This window comes from Mesoplodon densirostris, chromosome 14 (assembly GCF_025265405.1).
Source record: "Mesoplodon densirostris isolate mMesDen1 chromosome 14, mMesDen1 primary haplotype, whole genome shotgun sequence".
In the NCBI taxonomy this organism is placed as follows: Eukaryota; Metazoa; Chordata; class Mammalia; order Artiodactyla; family Ziphiidae; genus Mesoplodon; species Mesoplodon densirostris.
Window position 1 is genome coordinate 70,005,444 of NC_082674.1, and position 20,601 is coordinate 70,026,044.

A 20,601-nucleotide genomic window follows, 5' to 3' on the forward strand; every position below is an offset into this window, starting at 1 on the left:
AAAAGAAGAAGAAGAAGAAGATGAAGCAGACCAGAGGCGAGACAGACATCGTACCCCAGCTACTGGGGCCGTGCAGTTGCCACTGCTGTGATGAGGAAGTTGTGTGAGCTCAGATCTCTCCCAAAAGCAGATCTGGAGACAAAGGTTTGGGTGCTGGTAGTTTATTTGGGAGATGGTCCCGGGAAGCACAAGTGAACGAAAAGGGAAAAAGAAACATGGGATGGGACTTCCCTGGCGGTCCAGTGTTTAGGACTCCGTGCTCTCAATGCAGGGGGACACAGGTTCAATCCCTGGTCGATCCTGCATGCCACAGGGTGCGGCCAAAAAAGACCCCCAAAACAAAACGAAAAAAGGAACGAGGGATGGAGATGCGCCAGAGAGCAGGGTTCAATGGGCAGCTGGGCCGGATGTACCTAGATGGTAGGGAAATGAGCCAATGCAGACTGACCTTACTTTATGTGTACCTGTGATCACAGTAAGGGTTTCTGTCAACATTTTTTTTTTTTTTTTTTTTTTTTTTGCGCTACGCAGGCCTCTCACTGTTGTGGCCTCTCCCGTTGCGGAGCACAGGCACCGGACGCACAGGCCCAGCGGCCATGGCTCACAGGCCCAGCCGCTCCGCGGCATATGGGATCTTCCCAGACCGGGGCACGAACCCGTGTCCCCTGCATCAGCAGGCGGACTCTCAACCACTGCACCACCAGGGAAGCCCCTAGAATTGCATCTTTTATTGCTTTAGAACTTATTATTATTAGCCGCCTTGCTTGTAAAAAATGTATTCAGCATTCAAACAGTACTCACGGAGAAGTGCTACACAAAAATGGCCTTTAAAATCACAGCTTAGCTTTTTAGCTCTACAGAGAGGAGAAAATGCAGAGGATGTGGGATGCCAGTAACTGGCAAGAGGAATTGTAAAGGGAGTGATCTGGGTATGGACTCAACATACACCTGCTTTTGAAATTTCCAGGAACTGGGAATGAGGCAGTCACTCAGAAGAGGGAACCAGTAGCCTCGGAAAAACTGAAAAGCAATGTTTGCTAACTAGTAATTCTTTACATACCTTGGACCTTAAGAAAGTCCCTTTCTGCGTGGCCATTCCACGCAGAGTGGATAAAGAGCTGGAGTATGTGTTCTGTTCTGCAAACTGTGTTCCCAGGGTCTCCCTGGATGTCCCAAGGGAGGTGGAGGAGTTCGTAAGGGGACCCCGAGCTCGCACTGCCCGGCCCTTCCTCCTTCCACCACCCCAGTTTTGCTTTTATATGTTTTAGACATTGGGAATACGAGTAATAGTTTATTAAGGCAAGATTTTCACTGCTGAGAAAAGCTTGCAAATCACAAGGTAAAGTATACTTAGCACCAAGATTTCCACGATCTCATGGCAGGTGTCTAGGAGATCTAGTTGTGCTGAGTTCAAAACTAAGCACTTGAGGCACTTTTTAAATCATTGCCATGACCTGAGCAGAGCAGTAGAGAAGATACAGGAGGAGAAATTAGGAACCTAGGCCCTGGATGTGTTCTACTGGAATCTCCACTGTCACAGTGGTTAGAACGCCCAGCCTGATGTCATGGGACCAAGTATTCACGAACTGCTCGTTCATTAAGTAGCACAAGCTTCACTCTCAAACAAGATCTCATACACAGATGTGAGGAACAGCTGTGTCCCCGTTCCCGACTATGTGAGTGTGACCACGGCCTTTTAGGGTCTATTTGATGACCTGTTTTTTTATGAAATAACCTACTTCCTGTCTCTCACGCAGCACACTTTAGAGAGAATTGATGAGATAATCAAAACCATTTTTCATTCATGAACACCAAAAGACTGACCGAAATGGTGAAGATAGTAGAGTTGCCCAACAAGAATCTGAGAACATTGTTTATATCGAAAAACTTAAAGGATACTTACAAAAAGTTTGTAGTAACGTAGAGATGTATGTTGTCATGTTAATTGGAAATATCACTACACAAAACTGGTGTGTGATTATAGTCATAGCTGCATAAAAATTTAAAACTATGCATAAGAAAAATTGGGAAGAAATACATCAAATTTTAGTAGTTTTCCATGGATGGAAACTGTGAGTGATTTTTTATTTTCCTTCTTTCAGGACATGTGATTGTACAGATTTCTTCTATGAGCATGTGATATTTTATGACAAAGAATATAAACAGAAGCAAACTATTATATATAGGATGCATAAACAACAAGACCCTACTGTAGAGCACAGGGAACTCTATTCAATATCCTGTGACAAACCATAATGGAAAAGAATATGAAAAAGAAAAAATATAAATGTATATATAACTGAGTCACTTTGCTGTACAGAAGAAATTAATACAACATTATAAGTCAACTATACTTCAATAAATTTTTTTAAAAAGAATATAAACTTAAATTTTAAAATAAAATGAAATTTTAAATAAATAAAAGAAACTACTATTTAAATAAGTAAAACTAATTGCATTAGTTTCCTAAGACTGACCTAACAAAGTACCACAATCTGGGTGGCTTAAGACAACAGAAGTGTACCGTCCCACAGTTCTGGAGGCCAGAAGTCTGAAATCAGGTGCTGGCAGGCCACACTTCCTCTGAAACCTGGAGGGGAGTCGAGCCTTCCTTGCCTCCTCTAGGTAATTAATGGTGGCTGCCCATCTTCAGTGGTCCTTGGCTGACAGCTGCTTAGTTCCAGTCCCAGGGCTTTCTCCTTGTGTGTCAAGTCTTCTTATAAGAACCCCAGTCGTACTGGATTAAGGGCCCAGCCTACTCCACGCTGTCTATACTTAACTAATAACACCTGCAATGACTTTATTGCCAAATAAGGGCATATTCTGAGATACTAGGGGTTAGGAATTCAATATACCATTTTTTTGGTGAGGGGGGCACAATTCAATCTATAACAGTAATTTAACAACTTTGATGTTTTTACAGAAGTTGAAGACTGTTATTCTTCCTCATTCTGATGTAACAGTTTCCACATTTTAGCACATGGGTGAGTGTAGGAACATGGTCACTTTGATAGTTTTTTTTTTTTTTTTTTTTGCGGTATGCAGGCCTCTCACTTTTGCGGCCTCTCCTGCTGAGGAGCACAGGCTCCGGACGCGCAGGCTCAGCGGCCATGGCTCACGAGCCCAGCCGCTCCGCGGCATGTGGAATCTTCCCAGACCGGGGCACGAACCCGTGTCCCCTGCATCGGCAGGCAGACTCTCAACCACTGCGCCACCAGAGAAGCCCCCACTTTGATAGTTTTTGCTAAGACTTCCTCACCTTCTCTCTTGTCACCCCTCTCATTTTCTAACACGTACTTATTAGGCACATACTGAGTTCATAGCACTGTGCTGATCTATCAAAATTAAAAAAAAATCACACAAAACTGTTTTCTAACAAGTTGCTTTCATCTACACTGTAATTTTCAAACTGACTTTATAATCAATGACTTCAGTCTTCAAATCACTATAAAGAATTACCTTTTGGGCTTCCCTGGTGGCGCAGTGGTTGAGAATCTGCCTGCCAATGCAGGGGACACGGGTTCGAGCCCTGGTCTGGGAAGATCCCACATGCCGCGGAGCAACTGGGCCCGTGAGCCACAACTACTGAGCCTGCGCATCTGGAGCCTGTGCTCCGCAACAGGAGAGGCAGCGACAGTGAGAGGCCCGCGCACCGCGATGAAGAGTGGCCCCTGCTCCCTGCAACTAGAGAAAGCCCTCGCACAGAAACGAAGACCCGACACAGCCAAATAAATAAATAAATAAAATTTATTTTAAAAAATAAAAGAATTACCTTTATGTTAGATTTGTAAAAAAAAAACTTCTTAGACCTTCTTACAAATATATAACAGATGATATGGGAAAAGGAAGGAAGAAAACTAAAGTAGAAATAGGTCCAAATAGAAATTAATTTTGCTTGTTCTAAAGACAGGAAGACTATTTTTTCAGCATTCAGTAATCTCTGGTTTGGTGGGGATATTTAGGAATTAGCTAAATGTTTTAAAATATTGTCTTACTGGCTTTGAACTATTCTTTGGGACTTTTACCCCCAGCGTGGCTGGAAATATGTTCATTGTTTTAAATAGAAATTTAACCATGCTTATTTAATTTTTTGAAAGAATGCTGTCTTTTGCTAAGTTTGGCAGAATTGCTTGACATAAAAATATAAATAAGGGACTATAGTGTGGCATGGATAAAGCAAGCACCACTTTATATTTTCTAAAGACAATTACACTGCTGATGCACGCCTTAGGAAGCAAAAATATTTATTTCACTTGTTACACACACGCATTTATATAGAGTATTTATGAGACTCTCAGTGACATCTTCAGATCAGCACGTGTATCCCATTGTGCAGTTATTCCCTTTTATTTCTATTTTCTTGTGGTGAATGCTTTGTGTCTAAAACACTAAGGAAATTAAATACAAAACTATGTCAGTACAATGTAACTTCACTATACACATCAGGAAATTAGGACTTGTTCTCCCAGCAGCTGGTGTTTGGCTACTCTGAACGTGGTATGTCCAGAAAAGTTAACGTGGGGCAGTTTTCCTCAAAGGAATTCCGTTGGGATACAAAGAATATCAGTTCTTCACACTCTGTGCACAGGACTATGGGGCCAGGATCAGCTCGGGGTCTACCACCAGCTCAGGATCTCCCGGGTCCTCAGCCTCTTCCACTCCTAACCCTTCTTCTCTGCTCTGCAAGAAGGACCACAGTTAAACTGACAAACTACCTGTGTGCTACTGGGACGAGGGTGGCTCTCCCAGCACTGCCACGTTCCCATGTGCCACCCTCCTTGTTGGGTGTTGGGCCCGGCACTCTGCTCAGCACTTTCCCTGACTTATTTCATTTAACCCTCTCGCAACCCCATGTAGCCAGCCCTCCCGTTTTCCTAATTTCACAGGCGAGAAAACCAAGACCTAGAGGCATGAAGTCATTTGGCCATGATTGCACCTTCAGAAATATCTCCAGGGAGATATCATTGTAACAGGGAAGAACAAATCCGTGTTCCTATTAGATCTGTTTCTTTTACCTTAACCTTTGTATTCTATTGCTTTTGCTTCAAGTTCAGAATGTTGCCTATAGCCTGAAATATATAGGAGAGCCCATTCTCAAGGCTCTGAACTTTCCGGGTATGACACTTTTCCATTCATATAGAGATTAAAAAGCTGCAGAACAGAGAATAACGTTTTTTTGTTGGAGGTTTACAGGAATATCATCACCTGACCCACGTGGATGACTGCAAGAACAAAGGATTCCAGCACCAAGAAGTCTGCGACAACCAATCACACACCCTCCCCTTTTAATATAAAAGAAGCCTGAATTCTAACTCAGGTAAGATGGTTCTCTAGGACATTAGTCCTCCACCGTCTCAGACTCCAGCCGTTCCAACTAAAGTCTTTTTTCCTTGTCCCAGCACCTCTGTCTCCCAATTTATCGGACTCTCATGTGGTGAGCTGAACGAGTTTGGACTCCATAACACCATGGGGAATGTAGATCATCCATCACTTCTCAATACCTTATGGGCAGCCACGTGATGTCTCCCAGTGGGGTCCAATAAGGACCCTTGGTCCAGTGGAGAAGAGCTGGAACAAAGGGTGTTACACCAGGGCTCTGCACTGCCCACCCAGCTCACGGCTGTGAGTTCAGTGGTCCCTGAGAAGCCTGGGACGGCTGCTCCTCAGTGAGTGAAGATGGCGAGACGCTTACTAATTTACAAGGGGTTTTCCTGCCCACTGTCTCCACTGATCCTCATTGCAGCCCTGGAAGCTGCAGCTGCCCATGCAGCTTTATGACCATTGACATTTTGCGGAGACCGATGGTCAGATTTAGGTGAGGTACGTGACTTACTTAGATCACACCTCTCTGTGAGTCAGACAGAGAAAGGCAAATATCATATGATATCACTAAGATGTGGAGTCTTAAAAACTGATACAAATGAACTTATTTACAAAATAGAAGTAGACTCACAGACACAGAAAACAAACTTATGGCTACCAAAGGGGAAAGGGGCGGGGGAGGGATAAATTAGGAGTTTGGGATTAACATACACGTACTACTGTATGTATATAAAATAGATAAACAACAAGGACCTACTGTATAGCACAGGTAACTATATTCAATATCTTGTAATAACCTATAATGGAAAATAATCTGAAAAAGAATGTATTAATATATAGATATATGCAGATGAGGAAACTGATGTTCTGAAAAGTTAGGTAATTTGCCTGAGGTCACAGAGCTGCTAAGTGGCAGAGCCCAGGTTTAAACCCAGTCATGCCTGGTTCCAAAGCCTGGCCGCTCTTCCCCCCACCGGTGCATGCTGCTCTAGGCCACAGGGATAGCAGAAAAGCAAATGCAAGGGCCAAAACTCTGGACAGTGATTGTGTCAAAATCATTAAACCAATCAAATGTTTCAACTTAAATCGTCAATGAAAATCATCATTTCCTGGACTGGGAGTTTAGGGTTAGCAGATGCAAGATATTATATATAGGATGAATAAACAACAAGGTCCTACTGTATAGCACAGGGGACTATATTCAATATCCTGTAATAAACCAAAATGGAAAAGAATATGAAAAAGCATATAATATATACATATAACTGAATTCCTTTGCTGTATACCCAAAATATTGTAAATCAACTATACTTCAATAAAAAATAAAAATTAAAAAAACAAATCATACCTCTCTCTGCAGAGGCACCTGGACCACGCCTGGCTTGTCCTGCTCTGCTGTGTCAGGCTGCCTCTCCTCAAGAAGAAAGGCTCAATGTCAGCGATTCTGTCAGTTGACGGGTGAAATACTTGGCATTATCTTAAGGAAGCATTGAACTTGGCTGTGCACGTAATTATCAACATTTGCTGAATTCCAGCCACATAATAGGTGCTGTCCTAGATACAGATGGTTCTGGATCTTTGGGCTTTCAATCTCGAGAAGCCAAAAAGCCTGACAAACATGAGAAATGAGGGGAATGCACTCAGTTACAATGCTGTCTGAAAGAGGGGCACTTTGGGTAATTACATGTCTGGTTACACATTCTTGACAGCTATTTAGAGCTCTGACCGCCTTTGCAAAGACAATGCCCAGTTTGTTGGTCCAAACAAAGGCAAACAAGCTCAACCCCAAATGTGATTCTGTGCGCCATTTTGGAATGTCAGGGATCATTGTGTGTGACGTGCACTTAAATTCACTCAAGACGAAGAAAAAGAAAACCTTGGAGAGTATTCCCAGATTTGCCTGCTCATTTCACATGTATTTAATATGTTACACACACACACACACATGCACAAACACACACACACACACACACACACACACACCCCACATGATCCAAACTTTACCAAACACCTACTTCCCTTACACAGTATTAAAGTGCAAGAGACAGTTGATAAAAGAAGTGAGATGTAGCTGCAGCTCTGCAGGGACTTGGATGCTCCTTGGGTTTGGTGCCTCTGAAGTAACTGTGGTGGCACCCAGGAGGGGAAAAGAGCGTGTTGACCCCTGACACTGCCTCTGATTCTGACAGGGCAGTGGGGCTGGAGGGCGGGGCAAGTAATAAAGTATGGCTAACACAGAGGCGGATCCCATTTCTAGAAGGCAGGGCTACCTTTATGAACAGGCAAAGGGGCAGTGGCCTCGAAATTGTACACTGATGATCTCTAGTGCCACTATTACTTCTTTATCCCTGTCTTACCTCTGCTGCGATAACCGAATACCATAGGTTGGATAGCTTATAAGCAGCAGAAATTTATTTCTTACAGTGCTGGAGGCTGGAAGTCAGATCAAGGTTCTGATGAGGGCCTCTTCCCAGGTTGCAAACTGCTGACTTACTGTGTCCCCAAGGCAGAAAGAGCAGAGAGAGCAGAAGCAAGGGCTCTCATGTCCTTTTATTAGGGCGCTCACCCTATCCACGAGGCTCCACCTTTGTGACCTAGTGACCTTCCAAAGGTATTGACCCCCCAAACCATCACTCTGGCGTTAGGATTTCAACATGTGAATTTTTCAGGGACACAAACATTCAGTCCATAGCAACCAACCCCTTAGGGTGAGCATTGCTTTCCTTCTTTCATCAGTTTTAAAGTACACATATTACTGGCAGGGAAAATATATTAAATTCCTAACATTTTCATGCAAATTAGTGTCTTGGATGATTTTCTATACAGGAGAAAGTAAGCTACTTGACAACTCTGGTGTTCAAGTTGAGTGAGAGGCAGGTGGACAGAGGAGAACGAGTGAAAAGTTCAAACAAAAAGGGAGCATTTGCCAAGTGATCAGAAAGCTAGTTAACTGGTTTGACCAAGCACAAGAGTCTCCACTGGGTGTGGGCTATGAGGCTGATGAAAAAGGGCCCTCAGTTAAGCCTGTTGGGAGTGGCCATGAGGAGGCAATTTACCCACAAATGTACCCTCTTTCCCATTCCCTACTTACTTTGTTTTGGAGACAAAGAATGTGTTTTTAAAATGAAGTGGAGAGTACTGAATCAAGTTGGCCAACAGAAGAACAGAAGACATGTTTTATCCCTCTCTCCATTAAAGAAATAACTAAAATAGAACAACAAAAAAAAACACAAGAAAGAAATTTCCGGGGCCTCCCTGGTGGCGCAAGTGGTTGGGAGTCCGCCTGCCGATGCAGGGGATACGGGTTCGTGCCCCGGTCTGGGAGGATCCCATATGCCGCGGAGCGGCTGGGCCCGTGAGCCATGGCCGCTGAGCCTGCGCGTCCGGAGCCTGTGCTCCGCAACGGGAGAGGCCACAACAGTGAGAGGCCCGCATACCGCAAAAAAAAAAAAAAAAAAAAAAAAAGAAATTTCCGTAGTCCAAAAATTTTAGGAATTCCTAGAGACAAAGAATGAATAAGACTGCACTGGTGGTAAAACAAGAACAGGAAAATCTTGTTTAAATTTCAGGGCCACAAAAGCAATTCTGAAATTTCTCCACACTCAGCATAAATGATTACAATGAACAGGCCTGGACTCTCCAGCAATTGGCAGGGCAATTTGTTAAGTTTAATTGGAGCAGTCCTTTCTCTTCCCCTTCTTTCACTGTGCACATCCAGTGTACCATGTGTCCCCAGGTTAAAGCCCTTAGAACCGTTTTCAAAAGAGAAATGTTTATTATGTTGGAGTTACTTAAGGAAAGATATAGGTGGACTCTGATGGACCTCCATATTCTCACAGGGACATTGGAGGACAGAAGAAAGACATGGAAAATGCTGACTCAGTATTTGTTTCCAAAGTACAAGAGTACTTCTCCTAAGTGGGAAATCTGGCACAGGAGACCCACAGAATAGGTAATGGGGCTAAGGCTTCAGAGAATTAGCAAACTATAGGAGGGAGGGAGGACCCAGAAGACAAGCTTCCCACACCCAGTGAATCCCAAATCCTGATCCTTCTCTGCAATCAAAAGGAGGCAGACTATCCTAATCAAAACATTCAATGAGGGCTTCCCTGGTGGTGCAGTGGTTAAGAATCTGCCTGCCAATGCAGGGGACACGGATTCGAGCCCTGGCCCAGGAAGATCCCACATGCCACAGAGCAGCTAAGCCCATGCACTACAACTACTGAGCCTGCGCTCTAGATCCCGCGATCCACAACTTCTGAAGCCCGTGCACCTAGAGCCCGTTCTCCACAACAAGAGAAGCCACCACAATGAGAAGCCCACGCACCACAACAGAGAGTAGCCCCTGCTCGCCACAACTAGAGAAAGCCTGCACACAGCAACAAAGACCTAACACAGCCAAAAATAAAATAAATAAAGTAAATAAATTTTTTAAAAATGACAGATGAAGAGGTAATCTCAAATATGAACACTCTAGTATTTTTTTTTTTGTGGAAAAACAACCCTGAGCAAAGAAATGCATCAAAATCATCCCATTGGAAAAAAAAAATTAAAACCCTGAGTAAACAGCCTCAATAGAGGAAAGGGAAAAAAATCTTTATAAATGATATCCTCAGAGAAATTTTAAAGGTTTTCATGTCCTTAAATCAAGATGGTAAAAGTACATTCATAAATATCAATTATTCCAATAAAGGTAGGTGGGTTAAATTTTCTTTATTAAAGGACAAAAACTCTATTTGTGCTAAATAAAAAGGTCTTTATACCATTTACTAATACTGTAGTAATTAATAGCACAGGCTCTGAATTTGAATCCTGGCTCTAACACTTATTAATGATTTATGAACTAAAAACTTAAATGGGCTAAACAGAAGCATGGATTCAGCTGAAAGTGTCTGATCAACCCAAGAAATTCTCCCTCAATATAGTGCTGAAGTAATGATAATTATCAATTATGAGAAAGAAAATACAAGACATGGAAGAGAGAGAATTGAACATTTTTTCCTACAGGAATTCTTAAGTAAGAGAGACAAAAGAAGGGAAGAAATATTCAAATAAATAATTGAAGAAAATTTCCCAGAACTGATGGACAATATGAATTTTCAGATTCAAGAGTCCACTGTGTGTTGAGCAAGAAAGAAAGGAAAAATGATCCAGAAATGTCATCTTAAAATGTTAAAGCTGCAAGGATAAAGAGAAATTCCTAAAACTTCCAGAAGACAAAAACAGGTTATCCAGAAAGGAATGATATTCAGGTTGGCATTAGAAACAATAGACATGAAAGGGGAAAAAAGAAAAAAATAACTACAAAATTCCAAGTGAGAATTACTTCAAACTTCAAATTTTATACCCAGCCAAATTAACATTCAAGTGGGAGGTCAAAACAAAGACACTTTTAGACATTCAAAGATTAAGAAAGTTTATATTCCATAGGACCTCTTAGAAGGATACTATTCAAGAGTGTACTTCAGCAAAATAAAGCAAGTTTTTATAGAAATTAGAAGATGAGATGCCATATTAAATAATTCAAAAAGTTCAGTATCTTATGACAGTAAACATTTATTTCCAGCTCACATTGCATGGTACCCATGGGTTGGCTATGGCTCCGCTTCAGGCTATGGGTCTCTTCCTTTGTTTTCTTACTCTGGGAACGAAGGAGCATCCTTATCTGAGATACGCCTGTGTTCAAGGCAGAGGGGAAAGGAGAGTCACACCTACATTCAGTTGACTAAAACAAAGACATATATAAACCCAACATCAGAGGGCTTACTGAAGTATAATCATCTCTCAGATGGAAAAGAGAGAGAATAATTACTAGTAATGACATAATTTACCACAGATAGTAAGAATACACTCATACATATCATTTAGCCCAATAAATGTGATGGGTTGAAATTCCCCTATTAAAGGACAAAGACTCTCATGTATTAAAAAAGAAATCCAGGTGCCATTACTGTTACAATACTGATTAGTACAGTGGTACAAGCTCTGGGTTTCCATCTTGAGTACACCACTGTTTACTAGGTGCACATAAAGTGAGAATAAGAGTAGTATGTAGTACTTACTTCAGAGTGTTGTCATGAGTCATAAATAAGACCATACATGTACAGGTACAGTACATGTAAAGTGCCTAGCAAATAGTATCAATAAATGTCAGATCTTGTTACTGTAAGAGACACCTGAAACAGAATGACAGGTTTAAAGTTTGAAAATACAGAAACAAGCAAAGATAGAGCAAGCAAATACTAATGAAAATAAATAGGGAGCACTGAGTTAAGTATGATAGATTGAAGGTGCTCCCACTCCCATCTGAAAACCCACTGAAGATGCCATAAGAGGAATGGTCTTATATAGGAATAGACCAATAAGGACCAAGAGATGCAATAACGTCTTGGAAAAGGAAAGCAGTTAGACAACCAATTAGTAAATGATTGAAAAAACAAAACAAAACAGAAAAAGCTAATGCCTGTTGGGCCATGGGAAACCCAGAAGTAGGCAGCTTTGTGCCACAAACTATCAGAAAGTCTCACGAGTAGGAGGTATCACTGAGCATGGTCGTTGGGGTCTATGTGCAGCTAAAGATGGGATTATTGACTGAAGTCCATGTAGGATGTACTTAGATCTCCAACCATCCTCCCCACTTCTACAGAACACTAGAAAGATAATGAACTAGAGTGACACTGACTTAGGGCTTAGGTGAAGAATGAGGGACCATACTGAACACAGCAGGGGTAAAGGAAATGCCACATAGTATAAAGTGTAAAACCCCTAGTTTCCCTCCTCCATTTGGATCCAAGAATGCTGGTAGTCTGAACTTTTACTCCCGGGCATTAGAGATAATCTCTCCCAGGAGATTAACCTAAGCGGAAAAGACCTTCAAATATTGGTGGTTAGGGTTCTCTAGCTACACTGCCCAGCCAGATGTCCTTAAAGTGGACCCACTAGGAAACAAGCCACACCCACTCAGAGAGTTTCCAATAAGCTTTTAAGTGACTCCCTCTTGACCTTGAAAAATCGTCTCAGGACCACCAGATATTTGAAGAAAGCTTCCACACAACGGCAGAAAACAAAACAAAAACTCAACAAAAGAGAAAAAGGAAATTTGGGGGAGACAGAAACAATGCAGAAGTATAAGAAACTTAGAAAGCCAAACAAAGGAATATTTTCAGAGCAGTAGAATTTGTAGATAATTGTATCTATGAAAAAAAGAGACCAGTAGGCTACAAACAAAGGAACATTCAAAAGTTGCTTTGGAAATAAAAAACAATAGCACATATGACAAATTCAATGAAAGGATAAGAAGTTAAATTTGAGAAAGTTTCCCAAAAAGTAAGAAATGAAGAGCATAAGAAAGAGTGAAAATGGATTTAAAAATACAGAGGATCAGTGCATCTGTCTAACAGGCTCATAATCCTGAGAAATTGGAGTTCCAGGGAGAAAATCAATGAGAAGAAGTTATCAAGTCATCAACTCAAGAAAAATCCCAGAATTAAGAGACATGAGTTTCTAGAAGGAAAGCACCGACTAGTGCCTAGCACCGTGGATGAAAAGAAATGCAGACCAAGGCAACTCCTTGTGAAATTTCAGAGCACTCGGGACAAAGGAAATATCCTAAAAGCTTCCAGGACACAAAACAGGCCACAGACAAAGGAGCAGGAATTGGATTGGCAACACATCCCAACAGCAAGACTAGAAACTAGCAGTGTCTTCAAAATCTTGAGGGCAAAATGACATCCAACCTAGAATTCCTACACATGACCCCCAAACAATCAACCAAGTGTAAGAGTACAATAAAGACAGTTCAGACAGGCCACCCTCATGTACCCTGTCCTAAGAGGCTTTGGATAGGGTCCACCATGGGGTTAAGGAATGAAGACACAGGAGAATGATCAAGGGAATGCCAGAGGTGAGGATACAGAGAGTCTGAGGACACCATCTATTCAACGGGCCTTGAGACCCACCAACGTCACAAGAGGGCAGAGAATAGACTGTGTAATGTGGACACGGGTTTAACTTCTGCTGAAAAATTGAGGATGAAATAATGATACTTAAAACAACCACACGAAGGAGGAGATATATTAACTCCAGGGAAAATAGAAAGTTATACCTAAAAGGATATATAATCATAATACAGTAAAGAACTTGGCTGTGAATCATATTTTCATAAATATAATGATGAATATTGAATACTGATCTAACCCCAAATTATAACTATTTGGGAAGGATTTGGGAATGGAAAGGGGAATGGAATCATTTAAGAGAACTAAATAATAATGTTCCATCACAGGAAATGGATAAAACCTAAAACTGAAAGATCAAGAGATCGCAGCAGGAAGATTATTACTTAGAAATGTGGAAGCAATTAATCGAAGAAACAATGAAAAGGGTAGTAAGTGGTTGTCTCTAGGGAGAGAAAAATCAGAGTGGGAGGGGTGAGGCAAGAAGTTCATTTTGTTATATGTTTTGTAAAATTATGTTATTTTTAAAACCATGCACCCATATAAATTAAAATTTCTGGAGATTAAAAAATAACTTAAAGAGAGTAAGTATGGCAATATTAATATCAGACAAAGCAGGATTTAAGAGTAAAGTATTAGATAGAATGAGAAAAGATATTTCGTAATGGGTAAAGCTACTATCTGCCAAGAAAACACACTGTCGTGAACTGCTGCCCTCTTAACAACATAGCTTTAATATGTATATGCAAATACACAAAGAGATGACAATCAAAAATCTTAGGGGGGCATTTTAAAATACTTTCCCCCCAAATTGAAAGATTAAACAGGCAAAAAAATTAATTCTGAATGTATGTGGAATATTTGAATAATATAATTAACTACTGAATCACACATACGCATACATATATATATTTGCAAATACATCCATACATATATTCACATATATTCTTTTCAGTTGACCTCAGAACACTCATAAAAGCCACTATGAATTAGACTACACAGAAAATCTCAATACAGTTCAAAAATTCAAATTATATAATCAGGATACATCATCTGGCCATAAGGCAGTAAAATTAGAAATAAGCAACAAGAAAAAGGTAGCAAAAAAAAAATCAATTTGCTTATAAATTTTTGAAAATGTTTAACCCCTAGGATAAAAAAAGAATTTTTAACTAAAATTGTGAGTCATTTTGAAATAAAGGACAGTGAGGGACTAGCTTCCAAAACAGGAAGCTAAAAAAGACAATGAAATTACTCCTAAAAAAGAAATTTATAAAGATAATAGGAAGAATTAATTGAAAAGAAAAAAAAACTATTATTTTCATCAATAAAACAAAAAGCTGTTTCCTGGGGGCTAAAAAAATCGGTATAAAAGACAAGCTTTGGGCAAGCCTGAACAACAAAAATGTAAAGACATATTAACAAACGAAATTAAGGAAATGGACAAAACTATAAATTTACACCAATACATTTAAACATCTAGAGGAATGGAAGATATTCTAGGAAAATACAAATTACCAAAAATAACCTTTTTAAAACACAAAGCACTTTATGTGGGTTAAAATTTTTTATTGTGATAAAATATATATGACATAAAATATGTCATTGTAATCATTTTCAGTGTACAATTCAGTGTATTAATTACATTCACACTGCTGTGCAACAGTCACTGCTCTGTGTTTCCAAATGTTTTCTGTCACCCCAAAAAGAAACTGTAAACATTAGACAATATCTCCCATTCCCCTCTTCTCCCAGCCACTGGGAACCTCTACTATACTTTCTGTCTCTATGAATTTGCCTATCTAGATATTTCATATAAATAGAATCATTCAATATTTGTCTTTTTGTCACTGCCTTATTTCACATAGCATATTTTCAAGTTCATCCATGTTGCAGCATATATCACAAACGTATTCCTTTTCATGGGTGAATAATATCCCATTGTATGTATAGACCACATTTCGTTTATCCATTCATTTGTTGGTAGACACTTGAGTTGTTTCTATATTTTGGCTACTGAGAATAATGGTACAATGAACACGAGAGTCAAAGTGACTTTTAAAGAAGCAGGAAAACAGAACAGACCAATCACTATGTAAGTTAAACTGGTGAAAGCTTTACCTTTAAAAAGCTATTTGTCCCAGATAATTACAGCAAAGTTCTCCCAGAAGTTTAGGACATATAAAGGTTCTGGAGGCTAGAAAAAAGTGGAACTTACCCAAATCATTGTACAAGGCTAAGATAAACTGGACTGGACAAAATTCAAAGAAGTTTATGTGTCATTAAAGGCTAATTCTAACGTGATTGGCCAAATAGGGTTTATTCCAGAAATATAAGGCTAGTTTGATATTAGGAAATCTGTTATTGTAATTCAACATTTACAGTTTAAAGAAGAAAAAACATGTAATCATCTCAAATGTAAAATAATATTTTGGTTAAATTTCTTTTCTTTTTATTGGAGTATAGTTGCTTTACACTGCTATGTCAGTTTCCTCTGTACAACAAAGTGAATCAGCCATATGTATACATATATACCCTCTTTTTTGGACTTCTTTCCCATTTAGGTCACCACAGAGCACCGAGTAGAGTTCCCTGTGCTATACAGTAGGTTCTCATTAGTTACCTATTTTATACATAGTAGTGTATATATGTCAATCCCAATCTCCCAATTCATCCAACCCCCCTTTCCCCCTTGGTGCCCATATGTTTGTCCTCTACGTCTACATCTTATTCCTGCCCTGCAAATAAGTTCATTTGTACTGTTTTTCTAGATTCCACATATATATGTTAATATACGATATTTGTTTTTCTCTTTCTGACTTACTTCACTCTGTATGACAGTCTCTAGGTCTATCCACATCTCTGCAAATAACACAGTTTCATTCCTTTTTATGGCTGAGTAATATTCCATTGTATATATGTACCACATCTTCTTTAACCACTCCACTGTTGATGGACATTTAGGTTGCTTCCATGTCCTGGTTATTGTAAACAGTACCGCAATGAACATTGGGGTGCATGTATCTCCGGGTATATGCCCAGTAGTAGTATTGCTGGGTTATATGGTTGTTCTATTTTTAGTTTTTTAAGGAACCTCCATACTGTTCTCCTTAGTGGCTATATCAATTTACATTCCCACCAACAGTGTAAGAGGGTTCCCTTTTCTCCTGGTTAAATTCAACATCTCTTTCTGAGCAAATTAGGAAAAGAAAGAAATTTTCTTCAATCAACATTACACTTAGTGGTGAGATAATAGAAATATTCCAACTAGAAAGCCAGGAAGATACAGGAACGCTAGCTGTCACCACTCCTATTCAACAGCACCCTGGATATTCCTATAAGTCAAGCCAAGAAAAAGAAGTGAGAGATAAAGATTGCAGGGACAAAAGTAGGAAAACTGCCTTGGTTTGTAGAGGGGATGATAATCTATCTAGAAAATCCCAGAGAATCAACAGAAACACTATTAAAATTGAAAAAGGGTTCAGTAAGTGAGCCATACACAAAAATCAGCAGTTCCTACATACTAAAAAATAAGTAGTTAAAAAACCCATGGGGGAAAAAACCCTTTCACATTAGCAACAAGAAACACCTTATTATTGCATTGTAAGTTGACTTCCAGTGAAATGAAGACACATACAAAACCTTCAAGAAGTTCCAAAAGAAACACCTAAATAAATGAACAGCAAATCTTGTTCTTAAATTGAGAGGCTCAGTGCTTTTAAGATGTCAATGAGCTCATGAGTCTAAATCCAAAATGATGCTAAAAAAATATCCACTGGATATTTAGGTGAAACTTGGCAAACTGACTCTGAAGTGCATCAGGAAGAGGAAATGACAAGAACAAATAAAATATTGAAGAACAAGGACAATGAGAGGGAATTGCCCTGTTAGGTGACAAAATAAACTGCAAAGCTTTTGCAGGTAAAGTGGGATGCTAGTCACGCAGGGGTAGATAAGTAGAAAAATGTCTGTTTATCCGTGGGAATTTATTACACCACCAAAGTGGCATTTCAAATTGTGGGGAAAGAATAAGATATTTGCTCTCCAAGGGGGAAAATCACTTAGAGATCACTATCTGATATCATACACAAAAATAAATTTCAGATGAATTTTAAAAAGTTTTAAAGTAAAAACTCTGAGCTTATTAGAAGGAAATAGCGAAGAATGTTTTTATCATCTTAACAATGAGGACAGATTTCCTAAGCAATTCAAAAAACCAGATGGGGTCCCTGGAGGCAGGTGGCAGGCCCCTGGCCAAGACCCAGCACTAAGAGTTGCCCTGGAGGGACCTCCTCAGCTCTGTTCAAGACCCCACCCCCCAGCAGTGGGGGGTAGGTGGGTGGGCTTGAGCATTTCATGAGGTGCACTCACCCAGGTGTGCTCACTTCAGCCACTTCTAAGACCTGTTTCCCCAGCCTGGAATGTCCCCCAGGAAACTTACACCATTTACCCCATAGCCCACTGGGAGAAAGATAAAACCAGATTGGTTAAAGGGTTCCGTGGCTTATGAAAAACTAGTGGCGCACAGGGCACCATTGTAATCAGCACTGTCCCGTAGAACTTGCTGTGGTGAAGGAATTATTCTGTGTCTTCACTATCCAGTAGCCACTAGCCACATGCTATTATTGAACACTTTAAAATGTAGCTAGTATAACTGAGGAACTGAATGTCTTATTTTATTTTAATTAAGTGAAATTTAAATATAAAGAGCCACATGAGACTAGTGGTTACTGTATCGGACCAGGCAGATTTTTTTGGTTTTGGGTTTTTTTTTTTTTTGCTGTGCAGCAGGTGGGATCTTAGTTCCCCGACCAAGGACCAGGGATCAAACCTGTGTCCCCTGCAGTGGAAGGGCAGAGTCTTAACCACTGGACCAGCAGGGAAGCCCCCAGGCAGCTTTTAACCAATCTCAGCCTAAGCCTGCTGGGACCTCACAAAGGGCCTGGAGAGAGATGAACACAGGCCAGAATTATTAGGGTTGGAACAAGGAGAGCCAGCAGAGGCTGTGTTAGTTTCCTATTGATGCCAAAACAAATGACCACAAATTTAGTGGCCTAAAACAACACAGAGTTATTATCTTGCAGTTCTGGGAGTCAGAAGTCCAAGTCAGTCTTATTAGGCTAAAGTTAAGGTGTAGGCAGGAGTGGTTCCTTCCAGAGGATCTAGGGGAGAATCAATTCCTTGCCTTTTCCAACTTCTAGAGGTGCCTCCATTCCTTGGTTTGTGGTCCCTTCCTTTCATCATCAAAGCCAACAGTTTAGCATCTTCAAAATTTCTCTTTCTCTCTGACCTGTGCCTCTGTCATCACACCACCTTCTCTGACTCTGACCCTCCTGACTTCCTCGTATAAAGACCCATGTGATTACATTGGGTCCACCTGGGATAACCCAGGATGATCTCCTCATCCTCAGATCCTTAATTTAATCACACCAGCAAAAGCTCTTTTTCTGTGTAAGGTAACATATCCACAGTTTCCAGGAATTAGGACATAGACATCTTTGGGAGGCCATTACTGAGACTACCCGTGGGGGTGACCAACATTTTCCATCACATTAAATCTGGGATATTGACATCACCCTTGGAAGCTGACCTGGAGGTGGCCTCAGCCACAGGAGCCTCTGTGTTGGAGGAATTCTTGACTTCATGCTAGATATGGCATTTTGGATTCAGCTCATGGTAGAGGAAGCAACATCCAAACTTCTTGGAGAGAAGGCTGCTGGGCCCATCAGAGAGAATCAGGGTCCCTGCCAAACATCCTGAGGTTGGAGACAGACCTCCATCCAGTTCTTGGGGAGGAGAGCCTGGCCGCAGCCTGGGGAGATGGGGGGATTTACATGAGGCGTGGGGTGGGAAAGTGGGGTGTCAGTGAGTAGAAGCTTGAACATTATCTTCTGGACGTTGGAGAGGTATTGACTTTTTCGAGCTGGGAAGTTATATAAACAGAGCGATGTTTAAAGAAGATTAAGCTGGCAGTTGTGTGCAAGCAGGGCCCGGGGCTGGGGGTGAGGGGGTCAATAAACACAGGCATGTAATGATCAGTTTCAGAGGGGGCAGTGGGAGTGGGGAGAGCAGAAAATATGTGCAAGAAACATCCTGTCAAACAGAAAACGCACTAAAAATAGCACTGCTCTGCTAAATCAAAAATGGCAGCAACATCTTAAATCATTTTGAAAAAAATTTTGGTTTTTACTGGTTTCTACTCTCAATTTGTGTAATTGTAGCCTGTGAAATGGTTATGGCTGTCGCCATACAATATATGTTTAGCAGGTATACATTAAGACCTTACTATGTTCACTGTGTGGTTTTGGGTTTTCTTAATGTATTTTTGGCTGCATTGGGTCTTCGTTGCTGCGCGCGGGCTTTCTCTAGTGGCGGGGAGCGGGGGCTACTCTTCGTTGCGGTGCACGGCTTCTCATTGCGGTGGCTTCTCTTGTTGCAGAGCACGGGCTCTAGGCGCACAGGCTTCAGTAGTTGTGGCATGTGGGCTCAGTAGTTGTGGCTTGCAGGCTCTAGAGCGCAGGCTCAGTAGTTGTGACGCACAGGCTTAGTTGCTCCTCGGCATGTGGGAACTTCCCGGGCCAGGGTTTGAACCCGGGTACCCTGCATTGGCAGGTGGATTCTTAACCACTGTGCCACCAAGGAAGTCCCCACTGTGTTTTTTGTTTTTTTAAAAAACATAGTTCATCATTCAGTTATTTGACAGAGCATAATGTGACAGATATTTAAATTAGCACATATAGGGTGTATGGCTCAGGATGGCTACTCCAGTAGTAGCAATAGATAGATATATTTTCACCATCAGAAGTTTTGACATTTACTACTTATCACCTTTAAAAAAAATGAGCCCTGCTGTAACTTAGCAGATGGCCCCTCTCTATGGCTTGCCTGCCATCTGGAATTTGTTTTGATAAATCCAGACATTAGGGATATGTTATCTTCCCAGCTAAATATAACATTTAGTTCATTCGCCGGCAACCTATGCATTTCTTTCTCATGCTAAAAATAAACAGAGGACTGTCACTAGAGCATGCATCCTGGTCACTGGGTATAAACCTCCAAAGACAAATCCATCCGTCTTTAGTGACTTAAAGACCAGCTTGGAAGGAGGAACCAGAGGAGGGTCTGAATAGGCTGGGATGTCACCCTGAGGACTTGTGGGTGGCTGAGTCCTGCAGGACAGGGGTTTTGAAATGTGTCGTATCCTGCATCATTTAATGTGCTCATGTTTCTAGACACTTAAAGATGCCTGGAAACCTATCTTTTACCTTTTCTTTAGAAAATTCTTTTTTTTTTTTTTTTTTTGCGATACGTGGGCCTCTCAGTG

At 40.8% G+C, this 20,601-nt stretch overlaps 1 pseudogene; it reads left to right on the forward strand.

Moving 5' to 3' along the window:
• The first annotated feature begins 362 nt into the window (after window positions 1-362).
• Window positions 363-20,601, forward strand: part of LOC132501384 (geranylgeranyl transferase type-2 subunit beta-like) — a 36,052-nt pseudogene continuing 15,813 nt past the window's right edge.